A 19,720-nucleotide genomic window follows, 5' to 3' on the forward strand; every position below is an offset into this window, starting at 1 on the left:
ACCCATTAAAGAAAGTTATATCATTCTTACCCTGTATTCAAGCCATTCGGCATCTTAGTATCCAACAGTACAATAAAGTGGGATTCTAGTTTGCGCAATAATTTCTCTCTGTTCCATCCTCGAACCAACTTAGGTACCGATCCAATTACAAAATAACTTAACTCATTCAGGTTATTGTTATGCACAAGTTTAAAGTGGCGAGCCATTGGGTAGTTCGGATCGGAATTGACCAACGCCCTCAGATGCTGAAGGGTTCGGTTAAACACCTGAAGCTTCGTACTTCCCACGTATCGGAGTTGGCATGTGCACTCTAATACATATACTGCATACTCGGTGCGTCACGTAAGGTGACCCTGAATTGTAACCGTCAAATCTCCAAAGGCAGTGGTGTATTCCGTAACATTTCTTCCAAACCTACAGGCTCTGCAGCTTGTGCATTTAAAAAACCAGACCTTGGCGACGACCAGGTGTTAGAAACCACTACCTCTGGGCTGGTTCTAACCAGCGCAACCCTCATCGAGGGTAGGAAGATTAGGCACAATCTGTCAAATCAGATAATTATTTGATCAGCAAGTTTCTATAAATAATCTTCCTTACCTGTTTGTCCTGGCAGCTGTATATTGTTATTAGCCTGATTGAGTCAGTGGTGTTGGATAACTGCCCAGAGGATTTTTTAATAGCTTTAGTTGCAGCTGTTTGGCCCTGTAGGAACTCTTGTCTGTCAATGTTATTGGCCCTAACCCGGGCCTTTTCTAAGTCCTATGGGCCCGATTCACAGAACTAACTTAAGACAAAATCCTAAACGTACTACCATTTTGGTATTCACAGAAGGCACTTACTCATTTTGGTATTCACAGAAGGCACTTACTCATTTCGGTATTCACAGAAGTTAGGAGTCCTAAGTTCAGGACTCCTAAATGCCTTCTGTGAATACCGAATGCCTTAAAATTAGGATTTTTCTCAGTTTAGTAGTAGTATAGTTAGGACTCCTAAATGCCTTCTGTGAATACCGAAAGTCTTAAAATTAGGATTTTTCTCAATTTAGTAGTAGTAAAGTTAGGACTCCTAACTTTAAGACTCCTAAATGCCTTCTATGAATACCGAAAGCCTTAAAACTAGGATTTTTCTCAGTTTAGTAGTAGTAAAGTTAGAAGTCCTAACTTTAGGACTCCTAAACTGAGAAAAATTCTAATTTTAAGACTTTCGGAATTCACAGAAGGCATTTAGGAGTCCTAAAGTTAGGACTCCTACCTTCTGTGAATACCGAAGTGAGTAAGTGTCTTTTGTGAATACCAAAATGAGTAAGTGCCTTTTGTGAATACGAAAATGGTAGTAAGTTTAGGATTTTGTCTTAAGTTAGTTCTGTGTATCGGCCCTTAGTCTTGTAACCCCTAACCAAAAACCTTTGGAAGGCTTCTGTTTGACAGAAGGTGAGGTCACTCTCAGAAGTGCAAATCCTTCTAATACGCAGGAATTCGCCATAAGGAATACTGCGAATAAGGTGGGGTAGGTACGCACTGCTGGCATGCAGAATGGAATTGCCAGCAGTGCTCCTTCTGGACAGCTTAGTTTCAATACTGTTGTTGGTAACATAAAGCTTCACATCTAGAAATTGGACACAGCTAGTACTGATGTGTGCAGTAAATGTTAGACTCAAATTGTTGTTATTAATTTCGCTAACAAATAGTAAAGCGGACTTCTATGACCCCTTCCAAATGACACACACGTCATCAATGAATCTCCACCAATGGAGAATATGTGATTAATACTTAGTCTTGGGATGGTTTTGAAGACCCGCTCCTTCCACCAGCCAACGTGTATATATATATATATATATATATTTATAATACAGTTAAGACTTACCTTTAATACTTACATTTACACGTGATTGTTTTTACTACCAGTATACCTTTACCATTCATGCTTTTACATCCATATTCGTTGTTAAGGCAATACGTGGTAAAGGCATACTCGTAAAAAAATATCGGAAGGTATCTCGTTGATTAGCCGTCGTAAATTATGTTTCCGAGTACAGCACAACTCTGCAAACAGCTCTTGCGGGCAGTAAGAAATAGTCACGGTATAATTCAAACCGAAATGTGTAATTTGTTAAATGTTTCTTCTTTATTGCCTGGAATGTAATTTGAGCATAGGCCCTTTTCAACTCTCGGTGTTATTTTTTGATTTACAAGAAATTAGTTAGGAGTATCCACAAAAGAAATAACTAGAGACTATTATGGTTATTACTCACAAGTCCCTTTGAGAGAGTTTTTCTATTTGTCAAAAACGTAACTATTTTTTAGGTCATCTCTTTAATCACAGGAGGTTTACATTCAATAGAAAACCTCAGAAATCTTCACCATGCTTTATCATAATATTAGAATAAATCGCAAAACTGCATTAATTTTAATAAATACAGACAAAGGTTCCAGAATTAAAATCGATCTTGATAATTGTGCTTATCTCAGTGTGATACCGAGTCAAAAAGCTGGCTGCAAATGAATTTTCCACTGAATGCCATTGGCACAGCAGGCAGCACAGCATTAAGAGCGAAAAATGTCATTATTAGGATAACAGCACAGAAACAAAGTCTATCGCACTCACCCCTTCGCCACATCATAAATAGATCTTCAATTTATAACACTGCATTAAAAATCAATTTTCAAAGAAATGTGCATAATTTTCCAATTTTTAAGCTTTTATCCATATATTAGTCTTAACATTCAGGCAAGTGTTGCCCTTCTCTTTGAAAGCACTGTAGGTAGAAGCATTAATGTCTGTGCTTTTTCTTCTATTGTAGACCGCTAGCCTTTCTCGTCCAATCTAATAACATAGAGCAGTCCATATTATTTTTATACAAGTGTGTGAGACTGAGGGTTAAAGGTGTGAACTCAATTATGATAAGAAATAGAGAAAAGGGTGAAACTAATCAATGGATATTGATTAGGGAGGGACCTAATTTGGGTCTTCAATGGATGAAGTGATGGCCTGGAAATTAAATGGAAAGGGAACAAATTAGGCCATAAAATGGAGGAGCCTGTTCAATGGGGTTTGAAAGGTGAGTAACTGAATTAGGGTGTTTAAGGAGTCAGTGATCCCACAGGTGGGTGACTACATTGAGACCAGTCCCACCCCATGAGAACATCAGTATCATTAGTGGAAAACCCATCACAAACCCATCACAAAAAACTACCCATCACTCCATGCTGTGGCAGGCACACTAAAACTAAATCCGTTGATGACTGATTTCTGAGTTCTTTTCTCCCCATCCCTTTGAACCCAACAACACAACTATGGTCTATAAATTCAATTAGCTAAATTGCACCGCAACCATCTGCAACTCTGTAAAATGACTAGGCATCACAAAAGACTCTAATTCAAACATGTGAGCTCACACACAATCTACAACCAGAAGCGCTAACCTACATCTTTACTCCTAAGAAAAATAAAACATTTCAGACCGCTTAGTGACCTCAAAACGAGGGTTCAATCTCTGCTGCTCTAAATGCAGGACTATGGGAATGCCACACTCATATGTATTCCTAAAACAAGCCTAGCCTCAATTAAAAGTGATATTGAATGGAACAGCAAGACACTAAACAGGTACCTGGCATTATGATCAAATTTTCCCATCACTCAGAGCCCTCACCTGACTCCCAGGTAAAGCTAGGATCCAACTGAAGGTTGCATGCATATTGCACAAAGCTGTACACAGTTCTGGTCCTAAATACATGGCGTTTTTCTTCCGCTAAAAAAAGATTGACTGTGGTACAGATGGCCATCCTTTATGACCAGGTAAATGCATCATTGTCGTTTCGCCTGTGCCTGCCTTAGAGGCAGTCACAAAGGCTAGCGTTCCTAATTCAAAGGCCCTTCATCTCCGTTGGATTCAATGGGCTATGTCTTTGACATCCGTTGATGTTACCTTTGTTTTTGACCCTTCCTTGCAAATGCAGGAGTTTCCTCATTATGAACATGTTCATCCTCTGACTTCTTCACTTCTTCCTTTTCATCAGTATAAATGTATCATTTACATTGATGGTTTAGCACAACCTGCCATTGGTTCTAAGCAGATTAATTCTGTGGCATGCGCTATTGTTGTAGGCACTTTGACTGATGGAGTTTTTCACTATACTTTGATTCATACACAGCCACTTGGTAACTGATCTTTGCTTTTGGCTCTTGAGCATTCTGATCCTGAGTCTCTCACCCTTGTGGTGTGTGATTCTTTTTATTGTGTACAACCTTTTAATGACAACTTGCAGTATTGGAAACAAAATGACTTCTCGGATTCTAAAGGTAGCAAAATAAAGCATAAAACGCTTTGGCTCAATGTGGCTAATCTTAAAGATCGCCTACCGCTTACACGTGGTGTACATACATTGGGCCATCAACGTGCGGGAGAGCATGCTGTTGGAAATTCAATGGCTGATGAAGCAGCCAAATGTGCAGGAGCAACAACTATAGTTGCAGCTGTTACACGCTATATGAAGGAAATTGATGGTGACATTCTGACTGACATCGCCGCATCGTGGGATGGTACGGCTTTTCCACAGGGTTTCCCTTCTAAGTACACGTATCAGTTAAATGCTGACAAGGTTCCCTTTGTCACAATTCCTGGGTTGGTGATTGCTTGATACCCAACTTTGGACCGCAGAAACTTTTTAATAGTGGCCGCTCATGAGGGTATAGCTTCTGCGCATGCAGGAGTTGCTGCCACTGTTCCACTCCTACACCAGCGTTATTGGTGGTGAGGCTAATACCAGCAATCTCGCTGTTATGTCCTGTGTAGTGACACGTATCAACAAATTAAGTGTTCTACTGTGTCCCATCCACCTCAGACACATCTATATATTTCAAACCAGCCTTTCAGTTATATTTATCTTGATCATTGCGGCCCCCATGTTTCATATAATGTATTCAAATATATTTCGGTTGCAGTAGATGCTTGCTCTAGATTCCTCTGGGTCTAGTCACAGTGCTCAGTTGACACTCAAACTGTTACTAAAGATTTGCAGGTCTTTGTCAGGACTTTTGCCTGTGGCACTTTCCATTCAGACCAGGTTCCGACCTTTGCCTCCAAGGTATTCTGTGACTCAATGACGCCCTTGGGGATGTAGATGCATTTCTTGGCTACAAATAGGCCTTAGGGAAATTCTGTTGTGGAGCAGATGAACTGTGACGTAAAGCAGTCTTTAACAGCGAGGTTATTAAGTACGGATCTTGGCTGGTTAATGCATCTTTATGGGGCTCAATGGGCTTTACATAACCTCTCTAAAAGATCTGTAGGTGGGCGGACCCCTTATGAAATACTATTTAGCATCAAGACGTATGTTCCAGAACTTGATGGTGTAGACTTTGTGGCGATAGTCACAACTTTTGACGTAGATAACCACTGTGCTGTCTTAGAGGATCTACAAAAACTCTCCCAACGGATGCAGCAGTGCAGATTCCTATTTCTGCCTGGCTTCCTGAAGTTGGTGATTTCGTTCGTTGAAAAAATGGCGATCAAGAAAGAATTTGGTCCCTCCTACAGTGCTCCTGTTCAAGTGCTTGGTCTTCAGTTTACCCGAACTGTGATTTTGTCTCCACTTCCAGGCTACAAATATAAACATGTCAGGTTACACCACATGACCAATTATAAGTAGTATGCCTAGAGGTGTCCACACGCAGAATGTCACTTTATAGCCTGTGAGCACCATTCTTGCTGATTCTCCCCGGCTGCCAGAGGATGATATTGTGTCTTCAGTAGACCTGGTACATGTTACACCTTCTTCACACTCCGTAGTGGACATTGTTTATTCTGATCCTTCAGTTGAGGTCCCTGCTGCCATGCAAGCCTCCAGTCTCTATGCAGAATTACAGTCCCCTTTATTCCAGCTGAGTTCCTCTGGTTACTATATCGATCAAGATAACTTTTCTTCGGACAGTTCTTCATTGTCTTCAGTATTGCCCACACCTCCAGCGCAAATTCGTGTTCTCATCTCCTGGTTAAAATGCACTTATCTGGTTCCACCATGGATTTATATCTGGATTGTGTTTTCAATGGCATTTTTGTTGATGTGGATTGGATTTGTGACAGTTGCTTTTCCTGTTGATCTATGGCCATTCCCTCCCAGAATGCTCTGCTACAGAACTGGTTGATGGTGTGTTGGCCCCGCATTCTCGCTCACATAACATGAAAAGAGACCAGTGCCTTGTTAACATTTCAGCTGTCCCAGTCACTGATGGAATTGTATGGGGTAAAGTTCCATTCAATGTTCAGACACCCTGCAGATACCATATGGATTCTGACTTTCCATGGGTGATGTCATAGTACCGGGTTACATTCTGCTAATTTGGATGTTGATACTGTAAATTCCATGTTTTCTGAATTGCTATATTTCACGGACTGGGGATGTATATGTTAATTCTGCTCACTATGCCGATTTGTTCTGTTATGGACCTTCTTTTTTGCATACAAAAAAATGACAGCATCCCAAATATATTTACACTCAATGGGAGCATTGTCCAACTCCACCTCAGGGCAGCTCAAAAATACAAAGAATTAAATATACATATTTTACCAGTTATAATGCTACAGACCAGCACTCATACTATTTTAAATTGGTTCTTACTACCTTAAAGAAATATACGCTTACTCAAACCAAGCTGATCCATACAGGGTCCTTCATTAAGGAACTAGCCCTGAAAAGCTATGATTATTAGAAGGACAACATTGACTTGAAACCAGTTTGAGGCACTAAATCCTGGCAAGTCCAAATTACAGAATCTCTATTTCGAGCATGTCTAATACCTACACAAATAATTTTTCTAAATGACACAATCAAACAGACTAATTGCATGGGATTGGCTAGAATTAAAGATTTAAATACTCCTACTATTCCCTCCTTTGCCCCTTTTGATGTACATTTTCTCCAAATTGATCAAGATAATTTGGATAAAGTGCTTGCTATAGTGGACAACAGTATTACTACTGTTGTCATCTTGTATTTAAAGTTTAGATAATATCGTATTGTCTGTAATTGATATTGTGCAAAGTGATGTATCTACATTGTATCATGGTCAGACTCAAATTCGATCAGTTATGCAATTTAGCTGGACACTCCAAACACTTAAGAACAGGAGCATTCCTTGGCATTATCTTAATTCTACCACTTTGTTCTTACCCTTTAATTTGACCCATAAACAGTAATCAATGGCTATGAAAGACGCTCGGTACACCTTGTTACATGCAGAGAAACTTGAACAACTTTCTTTCACTATAGCGGAAGCACCTTCAGCAGTCTGGTTAATACACAGGGCTATTTCATTGCTCATTTTGACCTTTCAGTTCACTGCCTGCATGAAACAATTCCCAATAGGTAGATATGAACCCATTTGGTGCAACTACATGATAAGTGGTGTTCCCTGCCATTTACATATAATTGTCAGTGGGCTGAGAGAGAAGTTTATCTTACAGGGGAGGAATGCAACTCTACTGCCAGTCAATCCCTTGTTTGTCAACATGGAAAAGTTCATGGTGCTTGTAATGTGACTGCCCTGAATTTGGCTTGGTATTTAAAAGGAACTCCAGTTCCTGCAATGATCACCACTCTTACATTGCTTTCAAATGGAATGTTTCTCAGTTGGTCACTTACTGCAACAATGCCTATTTGCCACTCCGCAAGGGAGTGTAGCTACTTTGTTATGGCATTCTATTCCAACTTTAAAAAACTGATTTCTATAAGCTTAGCAGGCTCAAAGTGTTATTGTTTCAACAACAAGTGACTTTCACTTCAGCTCACCAAACATTCAAATTGCAGGTGGTGATAACTTCCAGTGAAATACAATCATTGTTAAACACAAATCTCCCCCTACATTTTGGTGAACTGATACACCAAATAATAAATGCTTCTGATACTACGGGCCTGGCACACTTTTAAAAACTTTTCAAACTATCTTTGGAATAATACCAGCTTTCATACATTCTAGTTTTTTCAGTGTGTTCAGTGGGTTCCTGCTGCCGCTGATCTTGGTTTTGGCTGTTACAGTTCTGTTCCTGCTGTTCCTCAATGGATGTTCCCTATGTGGTCCTTCCAGGGCAGGCATCCCTGCAGTTGTAACATGAGCGAATGTTACGGCTCTTTGGAGTCGTGGCTCTGGATGCCCTGGATGCTGAGTTCTGTTTAACCTTCTGCTATACCTACTTTCCCTGTTTGCAACTTGTGTTTCATTGCATCTGGTGCCCCTTTCAATGGGCTCTGGACATCTGCCTGTCTATGCCACCACAAGCTGCCCTAGATTTCAAACTGTTGATGAGTCCTTTTGTGGCTCATCACCAGGACTGTTCCCTGGGCATGTGACTCATTCAAAATCTGGCATTAAGGCCATTGGCCAGCATTCTGCTCTGTGCAATGGCACGGCATCTTCTGGATCTCAGTTTCATCGAAATCAATGCAGTTTGCCACATGAAGATTTTATCAACAACTGCCACTGAAGAGCATGTTTGTTCCTTTGTCCTTCTCAACTGGATGACTGATATTTGTACCTGTAAAGATTCGGATCTCTTATTGGAATCATTGGCATCCCTCATTTTGGGTACCGACAACACGCTTTAATTGACTCCTATGATTCAACATAATTTTGTTTTCATTATTATGCCCTTCCTCTATAATACAATGACTGTGCTGAGCTTCATACGCTTTGGATTTGCTTGTGTCCTGAATTCTGCGATCACATTGGTGCTACCATCCTAACCAATGGGAGGTGTCATATGTCCTGGCCAGGTCCATTGACGTTTTTCCCATATGTTAGCAAGTTCCAGGCTGCTCTCTGCTTTGTGCACATTACTATACAAACGCATATACAGACATGTTTTGCTTCGTGCCACATTGTACTTTCACACAGAACCTGCTGTTGTTTCTGCGTTCTCTTCTTTCCTAGGATTTAGTCTGAACACTGTAGACAAGGTCAAGCAACAATACTCCTTGTTATTCTGTTTTGGTCAGGCTCTAGCACTTAGACAAAACACAAAAATGCAGCTGTTCTTTGTGATATAGGTGTGCACAGACATGCAAATACACATTTGGAGAGAGTTTTTTCAGAGAAGAGATTGTGACTACACCTGATATGTAGAACTTTCATCTGTGCATGCTAAGATACGGGGTCAACTACAAACACCCAAAAATCTTCTGATATATAATCACCTTGCTTCTGAAGAAGGGGGGGGGGGGTTAGTTTACACTGTCTAATACCATGACAGCTCCTTTTATGATTTATGTATTGCTTACTATGCTTTCTGTATTTGTGTTAGACATTCTCTTACTTATTGTAGCACGTATACTACATACTAGAGCATGATAGTTAAAATAAATATTTTATTCTTTTCCTGTCACTGCAATTCCTGAGAGAGTCAGGAGTGTTGTGTTCTGGGATGTCTAATCACTTGTTCCCCTGTGAGTGAGTAGGAGGGCAAGTGAGACACTATAGTTAGCCAGTCCTAGCCTCATGTGTACTAAGGTGGTAGAATAATTCAGTCCCTGCCTACTAAGATTCTATAGTCCCAAGCATAGTTCTGTAACTTCGCAGAATCCCTGCAACACATCGTATCATAAGAGTTAGGTGCATTACCGTACTGCAACCCTCTTCAGCTCTTTTTCTACAGCGCTCTGATACCTTGGTGGTCATTGTTTGTGCTTAAAAAAACACTCTAAATAAATAAAATAAAATACAATAAACACTGTTCTGCATTAGAGAAATGATTCCCTTGTCATGCTGTATTTATTATCCATAATAAACACAACATTCCGACATGGCCATAAAGATAAATATCAGATTATTTACAAAACATCAGCATTACTGGCAACTAATGCTATTTCAGTTCTACCAAACATTGTCAGATTCATGTTTGACCAACCCTCAGGTACGATCCTCTGTGGCATCAACTGCTTCAGTTGTCTGGGACCCATGGGAAATCCCCCAGTCTTTTGGTGCATCAGCGGCCCGCAGCCCCATGCAGGCAGGAAGGTGGCCAATAGGTAAGGTTACCCACTGCTTAGCTCACCTGTCCACCCCTGCCGGCCACCCAGGTGACACCGCCAGCCCACAGGCAGCCAGTGGTATTCGCGACTGCAACATTGGCAACCAGTCCTGACTGTCAAAACCTGTCCCGAGGGCCTTGTCAATGATACTGAATTGAGGGGAAGAAAATGAGGGTGTGAAATGAAAAAGCATTCCTTTGGAAATTGGGTCAGAAATAAATGCATTAGTTTATGATTTGGAAGGATGGATCCCACAGTAATTGAATGGGGAAGAAATTGAGCTAGAGTCTAAAAAGAAGGGAGTACTTCCATTGTGATAGATTGAAGAGGCACTACATTAGCCTTGAACCGGCGGAAATAGTCCCATCAGGTTGCTAGGAAAGAAACGTGTGCTCGCAATTCCTTTTGCCAAAATAAAGATTGACAAGTTAAAATAAATTCTGATAAACAATCAAGCGACAGGAAAAACTATTTCTCTGAAAGGTGGTTAACTGGCAAAATACAATTTCACAAGTGTCCTCTCAAAAGGTCAGCAACACATTTATCCACTCTGAGCAGTATGTTTTTGGGCTTGGTCTTAAGGTTTGTGTACCTGCAAAGCATTAATTCAGCTTAAAAAATATATTTTATCAACATCGGGCAACTGAAGCATTGTTTTTCATGAGTTACTTTAGGCATTTGAGGAGCCTCGTCTGCCACCAGCATTATAACTAAGGATCCTTGTTTTTTTGTTTTTACGGATTTTTACAGATAAATACAGACAGAAAACAATATGTTTTCTGTCTGCATTCATTTTTAAAAGTGGATAAATACAGACAATTGTGCTTCTTTTAAGTGATTCTCCGTGTTGTCTTTCATGAATTATAGGCCAGCAGCTGAGCAGATGGACAGCACGGGAAATTAAAAAACAGGTTGAAATTTCTTTTTAAATAACAGCATGTCAACATACATTTATGGTAGAAAACTGGGAGCCTAATTATAACATATGGTCAGCTCTCCATTCTGAGGGCCAAATTTATCAAGGTTTTATGCTCCCTTGCACCACACAAAGCAACACTGGGCGATGCAAAACCTAGTGTGGGATTTACCATGTCACCAAGGCCATCTTGTGTGGCCCTGAATCAAGGCTATTCAGACAGATTTACGGGCCGATTATGATGTTGGTCGGAAAGGCACTAAATCCGATTCGGGTCTGCCATATCCGCTTCGGAGCCCATCTTTCCGACCGATTTGGAAAGCTTTCTGACCAACCGGTTACGATTAAGCGTTCGGACTTTCCGAGTCAGTTCTGACTCGGTTCTGCATGGCATTCAGAGGAATGGAGTTGGTGACTCATACAGCTCTGCAGACCGCGTTTCCGACCGAGCGATTACGATTTCAGATTCAGACAGCCTTTCCGAATCAGTTGCTCCGACATGGATCGACTGTTGTCATCTGACTTTGGGGGCCCATAGCAGGCCTCCATGTACCAGAGCCTTCCAAATAGGGCCAGGGGGGTTCTCATGAGATCCCCCTCTCCGTCCATGTACACTCTGGCCAAGGGGTGTCCGCCAAAGGGTGCGAAAATTTCCCCAGCCACCCCTTTCTTCAATGGGAACCTGTGTATTTGGTCGGAACACAGGCTTCCATTGAAGTCAATGGGATCCGACCGAATTGTATTCAGAAGCTTTGTAATTGGTCGGTTGGACTCCCCGAATCAGATTCGGTTGGACAACATTCCAAGTCGGTTGGAATGCTCTTGACCGACATCGAAATCGACCCCTTAGTAAAGAATAAGACAGGTTTATCCAAAAAAGATAATGCATGTTATGAGCATGGATCATTTGTTGTATTATTTATAATTCATGTTATTCACTTCGTGATGGTTGAAGTCTTCCCACAAATTTTCTCTGGAATCTGTAGTTACATGTACCAGCAAGCACTCGCAAAGTGAGAATGCCATGGCTCCCTCCTAACCTCTGTGATAAAATGTTAGCCTCACTCAGCCGCCTTGACTTTCTGGTAGACAAGGAAAAACAGTCAAGACCTAGCTCAAAGCAGCTGATGCAGCTGATGTAGGAAGAGCCTCAGATGTTCAATACAGAAGGGAACACCTTGCCATAGTCATGAGTGGACATCTATTTAATAATCAGTAACAAACACATACATATGTTTATAGTATGATGTATAATGTAAATAAATGTATATGTTTGTGAGGTATTAAAGACAGTATACATTGTGGCACAAAAATATAAAGTTCAAATCACACAATGCACAATATAGCAATGGCCTAAAACAATATATTAACTCAATAAAGTGTAATGTACAATTTGCAAAGAAATCTCTAGCTAACCACAAAACCTATGTTTTAAATAGGGGATTTCTATCCTGCTGTCAAAATTTAGTTTACAACCCTAAGGCAGCACAGAAAAAAGTAAACACAGTGGAATTGATTGACAGCCCATCTGATTACCTGCACAGGAAGGGAAACATGTGTTGAAGTTTGAAGAGTGTGTTTACTAGCTCCAAGAAAAGAAGTGTAACTTGTGAGGTTTTGGTTACTTTGCTTGGCTGCTAACGATGATACCTCACTACACAGGACATTAAACGCCCAAGGTGAGTGGGCTTGCACTCACAGAATCCAACTAAATGTTAATGATGTCAGGGCAACCATTTGTCTGACCCTCAGAAAGAATGTCCTCACAAGGGTTTCTTATAGTCCTTTCAGGCCCCTCACAGTCCACCTTGCTCATCAGTCACCTCAACAAAAGCATGGTCTATGAAGTCCAGAGCAATAGTAAAAATTGGTGCAGGCAGGTACACAGCTCACCTAAAGTCCTAGGTTTCTAGGGAAGCACACATCTGGTCTATGGTGGGAACCAGAATGTGCTCAAGGCATGTGTCTATGTCACTGGATTCCCTAGGCTTGGAGGGTGCTCCCATACAGGCAAAGTGAACAGCAGAACAGACTAGTGACATAAAGCCTCTAAGGTCAGACTCCATCTGATGTAGGCCCAACTCTATCTTGACTAGAGGAGGTCACCATCTTCCCTCTCTCACATAATGAGAGTCTCCAGCTTGCCCGATTTTTGCTGAATCATTGTCATGTCCGCTATTCCACAGAGATGTCACCTGACCGTATCTTTCTAAGAACTGGGAAAGAGTCAAGTCATTTGAATAATGACACAGATACGACCATCAATGCAACATTTGTCTGGGTCTAATGTCTACTTTTCACCATTTCAAGGATAATTAAGAATACATACAGACATATAACCAAAACAATTTAGTCTGAATTGACATCCTTGTACCTTATATGTTCATAAGGAAATGTCTAGGAAGCATGCCATGATGTACATGACCTTTGTTAGGCATTCTTAAACTTATCTCAGAAATTCCAAATTCTGATAAATATTAGTATATAAGGACAATGACTTGACCACTTCTACGTAGAGGTCCTTCATCCAGATTATTGCAGAGATCCTACCAGAGATGGTCTCACCCATTGCCAGCACATTTCGCACTTGTGGATGCTACATCTCACCTGCAGCCTGAAATTGATAATGCCGAGTCCCAGAGGAAGACGGGCTGGCTGCTACTGCAGTGTGTGTTTGCCCTTCACAGGGACCACTGTCTTTGCACCTCCGCTGATAAAGACAGCCTTTGCTGTCAACAATGTATGCAGTGTGTGTCTTCTCCCTATGAAGCTCTAGACTGCAAGTTACTCTGTCTTCTGTGAACTCACAGTATAGCGCATAGAAGTATACATTAGGGTGTCAGGTTCTAGATTGAATTTTTAATTATATTCAAGCTATACTAGAAATGTTTGTTTTATTCTCGTTATTTATAATGAGTCTCCTTTCTGTAAATTATGAAATTCTGTGTAATTATTTTTGATGTACTGAGAAACAGACTGTTGCTGGAGTAATAAATACTTTTTACTTAAAAGTGTTCAATCTTCTTAGTACAGTGTGTGTGATACTGTGAATAAAGAAGTACAGTTTGTTTATGTTTCAACTGCGCCTCTGATCCCTTCATGGAATTGTTAGTAACACAAAAGCAATACTTCTTTGTCAATTACACTTTGAATAGTGTTTTGTGGGGCTACATCATCTTGTCTTTCACATTCATTGCTGGTGCTTTGAACCAAGTTCTCCTGTGTCACCCATGGGTGGGAAGGCACCCCTTTTACAGTTATGCCAAAGTTTTATTTTATGCAACACATGTTCAGAGATCAGATGTAAGATTTACATAGGGACAGAGTGTGGAGGATTCCCAGGAGTAGGGACAGAGAGGTCCTTTCTAATTCCATTAGGGATCAGTTTCCAATGAAGGAGGCTGTAGCTGACTCTGGGACTGAAAACATGGTAGGACTAAAGGAAGAATCTACATTATGTACGCACAGACAGCAGTAAGGTCAATGCATCTCCAGATTGAAAATGCACACAGCAAACTGGATGGAAACCACTCCATCATCATCATCATCATTTATTTATAACTTGCTTATAATGAAGGGTATACAGGTGTGGGATAGATTTCATGTCACCAATTTGAAAATGCATATTTTCATAGCAAAGAAAACTGGTACAAAGCTGTGGACACAAGAGAATGTAGTTTGATATAGTAGCTTGATCTGGAATTTCAGTGAATACAAGAGCACTTGACATGCGATTGCAATTCTCTTACCAAATCTTGTACATCCTTGCTCTATTTTTTAATATTCTGTTTCTTTCCCATTAACAGACCAACACAGGAGAGACAGCATGTTAAAATTACCCTGTTGCAGCTTGCGGCCAGTACGTCACATCCAAAGTCAGTGAGATTTCATATCTCCTATGTATGGGAACAATAACCTTAATAACTGTGGCATTATGACGTTATTTGAACTTTCACAGGTTAGATTTTACAGTCTCAACTTAAAGTGAGCTGTAGCAGTCACTTTTGGCACCCATAATGTCTCTTCTAATGGCTGCTGTCTTTAATACTGAAAGACACTAGCAAAACAGATCACAGAACACTTTTTATGTCAGGGACATTTTGTCAATACAGATCATCCCAGGCATCTTAACTTTTTAACTTTTTAGCAGCAATATTGCAACTTCTGTCCCTTAAACTAGATGAGTTGCTTGTTAGTCTTGTTCACTCAGTGTCTAGACCAATGATTAGAAACTTTGATTTGTCTCAGTTTACATTTAGATGAGTTATGTCTATCCATTCCTGAATTAGGCCAAAAAATCATTCTCTATAGCCCCAGAGACTTCAAGGACCACCTAGGTGTTATCGGCATGGTTATGAAATTTGATTTTGGTGCCATTTGTAGGTGATGTACGGAATTTAATTGAACATTGAAAAATATGGGCAATGGACAAGGACCTTAGAGTGTGGAAACCATCTTTGTGAGTTGATACCAAATGTCTTATGTACAGGCCTGCACAAAGTTGGCACAAAATCATTAGACAAATGCTTGTACTTTTCCATGGCACAGAAATAAATATGCTCTCGCAAATCAAGGCTTACTCAAGAACCACATTCGAACAGTACAGTATGCTAGCTTGGCCACAAGCGCTTCAGCATTTCATATTTAGAAGTAACACTGCTACATGCTAGATATTGCAATCATTTCTATGGAACAGTACTAAGATGGTAAATTTCATTAGGTTGGACAGTCCCAAAAGTGTCATGTACTCACAACACGTTGGCAGCAACAGGATATCTCAGACCATAAATGGTATCAAGCAGCATAGGCATCCTCTGAGTGGCCAAATATTTAATGCTTAATCTGTATTACATGCATAATGACGTTCTTTCCTTCTGTGGTCAATAAACGCTGTCAGAAGCTTCCCCTCTTCAGACACACAGTGGCTATGCTGACTGTTTCTATGCTGCACGTATTTGCCTTATCTTGTTAAACTATAATAAATTCTATTCATCTTATGTGCTGACAGAGAGTTGGTATTGTTTGTTTATGACTTTTCTTTAAGCTTCTAAATTTGGTGTGAGAATGTGGCACCAGTATCCCTGACTTCTGCAACCGCTGGACTGCTGCCTTCACCCTCGTTTGGAAGTTTGAGGCTTGACCACTATGCTTTCCTGCCTTCAAAGTCTCTATCTCTCCCTCCGCTCTGGGGCTAAATGCTTTCGCAAACCGTGAGTGGGTAGTTGTCATGTCTCTGGCTGCTCTTGCTACTTTGCTCCTACTTTGCCCAGGTTTCCCTCTCAGCACATATAGATGGATGTTTTTTGGGAATATTATATATCCATTCTTTCTTCTCTTTACCGTTGTCAATGGCTTAAATTTAATTCCTACTTTGTAAAGACTAAATGGTTGTGGTGGCAGCTATCTTTGTCATTTTCTTTTGCATGCTTTTTGTAGCTTTGGTAATATATTTTCGGGCTGTCATTACTTGGCTGAAGACTTTGCCACTGTTTGAGGTCAGACCTCACTTAGTTGTGTTGGCTGTAGTATCAAAGGGCTTGTCAATTTCCACTGCCTGTGATGTTTGCCTCTGGCTCTGCTGCCAGACCCTGCTCTTCTCTCTAATGTGCATTTTACTCTACATTATAGTTCCTGAGCTGTACCTTCTCCTGCACACGCTGGAGAGGGCGTCCGTCTGCATTTCCCCTTGCAAGCAGTGACCTTTTGGTGCCAAACAGCAGCTGGCTGACGGTGTACCAGGGAGGGTGTGTATTTGCAGTGCCCTGTGTTGCCTGCGGAGACTCCCAGGCCAAGGAGAGGGATTCAGAGGCTTCATCCATTGAGAGGAGCAGAGGGTGGAAGGCTTTGCCAGATCGGACATCTTTTTGTGAAAACTGACGCGGCATCACCCTCCTCAGGGTTGGTTAGTTGCAAGTTTAGCCCCTTGTTGTAGAGTAGTGGCAGGTTTTTGCTCCCAAGATCAAGGGTGGAAGAGGGAGTAGCTCCCCTTGGGTTGCACAGGTTTTCTGTGCAGGAACGGATATTGTGGGAGTGGTAGCCAGGTGGGCTCCTACTTTTGTTGCAACAGGTTCTTGGGCGCTCGTTGACCATTTGCAATAACTCAGCTTTGGGTGCTGGCCACCAGCTTCAGTGCTGCCAGAGAGCGGTCAGCTCTGGGGCCCTGCCTCCTGCTGGACACCAGCATTGGTCTCCAGATGTGTCTAGGTGTCCACCTAGGCACAACAGTGAGGGGGTTTGGTTTGGTTTCGGTCTAAATTACTTTATTAACTCTTACTGTGCTATAATCATGTGCCTCACTAGGGAGGCCTACCATATACAGCACAGCCAGGTCCAGCAGGTGTCAAACACTATAATAGTTAAACATTCTGTGGTGGATAGTAGAGACCTGGTGAAATCATTAAGTTGGAATATAGCTGGGCTTAGATCTAAGCTGGATAATGATGATTGGACCATGATAATTCAGCGTTCTGATTTAGTTTGAATGCAAGAAACATGGGCAGTTGATGTTGTCCATATTGATGGTTTTCGTGCAATCCAATCCCCATCAATCCTCTCAATGTCAGGTAGAGCGAGAGGAGGATTATTGACCTTGATCCCATACACATTATGTGTAAAAATCTTTAGGAGTGACGTGCAGTTCTCTTATTACCACCTTATTGTGTGCAGTGGGCCAGGCATAGAGGACATGTTGCAAATTATTTTTTATAATAACAACTTTGAGGGCAATATGTTCCAGGTAATTGACTCCTTAGAGTGTGCAATCGATAGGGCTATAACAAATCATCACAATCCCCTGAATATAGTCTGGATGGGCGTTTTTAATGCTCATAGTTGCTGTAGGCTAGAAACACCACTATGTGGGTTGATTGATGAAGAAGGTGTAGTACCACTGCACTTAAAATGAACTATGAACTATGAACATATGAAAATGAACTAAATAGGCTTCTGATCCCAAGGAATTTAATAATGCTCAACCCCATCGATGAACCTACGGGCACCTTGATAAAAAACATTTGGGGACAATATCGATGGCACTACGATAGACTATTTCTTAGTTGCGTTACCTTTAAAATCATCTTTTAACCAGGTAGAAACCCTTGTTATGAAATTTAGCAATCATGCTGCGATAACTTTCCAAATTTATTGGAAAATTGGTTTTAATTTGTCGGATAGGAGAATCACTGCACCAACCATAATAAGAAGGAACGGTGTAGTCTTTATATGGGCAAAGATAAATAAAGCCTTACTAATACCAAATATAATTGGCTTCACTCGACAGGATTTATTGACCTGCTTAGACTTTTATAGTGAACCAATAAAAATAGCGCAGGCCTTTGTTTCATTGCTGAATCCCATGGAATGGAATTTACGGTCTCCGAAAAAGAAGTAGCAAACCGTGGTCCCATGCTGGTTTGATGCTGTTTGCACCTCAGTACTCTACAAATGGCACTAAAGGAAACGCCTAGAGATAAAGCACTGGTCACTTATCTCCGCTCCTAATATAAGGAAAGTAGGCGGGTTAGACTTAAAACCCTACAGGAAGATGCTTGGGATAAATTACAACTCGCCGCATTTTCAATAGATTCAAAAGACTTTTGGGCCGTAATCAATACAGCATTCCTGAACCAAGACACAGGACCTTCTGTAAGTGTGCATGTGGGAAAGGATACATGGGTGGACCATTACACAAATATATTTGAATCGGATGTGGAAAGAAAACATCTATCTGTTGATGTTTAAACCAATGAACTGCAGCCCCAGGCCTGGACGGGGCCCGATCGACATCTTTTTGGAAATCCTGGATCTTTGTATCCCATTCTTGACGAATGTTTTCTATGTAATCGGGGTATTGGGCCCCCCTGTCTCAGGGAAAAAGACAATTATTGTACCAATACATAAGAAAGGCGACAAATCATTGCCGAAAAACTATAGGCCCATCTCCTTATTGGATGGAACAGTTAAATTAATTGGCTGTAATCAATACAGCATTCCTGAACCAAGACACCCACCCCTCGCGAGAACTCTGCAACACCATCTCTAACTACTTCCACAGCAAGATCTCAAATATCTACAAAACTTTCAATCTCACACCGACCACCCTCAACCCCAGCAATCTCAACCAACCAAAGAACATCATCCAAATCATTACCACCTGGTCTCCACTCATCACCCTGACCACCTCAGCCATCATGCCTTTCATCCACTCTGGGGCGCCCACCAACCACTGCCCCCACCACCTTTACAACCTCTCATGGAACCCAATCAGCACCCAACTGTAGGAAAGTGCCCCTTTATTGCATGGTTACCCCCCACTTTTTGCCTGATGTTTGATGCTTCTTGACTAAGTATGCCGTAGGTTCTTGCTAATCAGGTACCTAGGCCCTTTGTTCTTTCCCAAACACTGTACCTTTGCTCCCACATTGGCACTCCTCTGGCCTAGATATAAGTCCCTTGTAAAAGGTCCTGGGGCACCCAGGGCCTTGTAGCCAGAGAAAGTCTATGAGGGCTGAAGCATATATTTAGGCGCCCTCAGAGACTCCTTCCCTGACCCATACACACTACCGGTGCAGTCTGTGTGCCAGAGGGATACCATAAAACTATAAGTCGACATGACACACATCCCTATGTGCCATGTCCACCAAAACACTGCCTGTGGCATAGGTCAGTCACCCCTCTAGCAGGCCTTACAGCCCTAACGCAGGGTGCACTATACTAGTGTTGAGGGCACAGTGGCATGACCCCTTGGCCCCTACAGTACCTGTGCCATTCACAGATATTGTAA

This window comes from Triturus cristatus, chromosome 5_2 (genome assembly GCF_964204655.1).
Source record: "Triturus cristatus chromosome 5_2, aTriCri1.1, whole genome shotgun sequence".
NCBI lineage: Eukaryota > Metazoa > Chordata > Amphibia > Caudata > Salamandridae > Triturus > Triturus cristatus.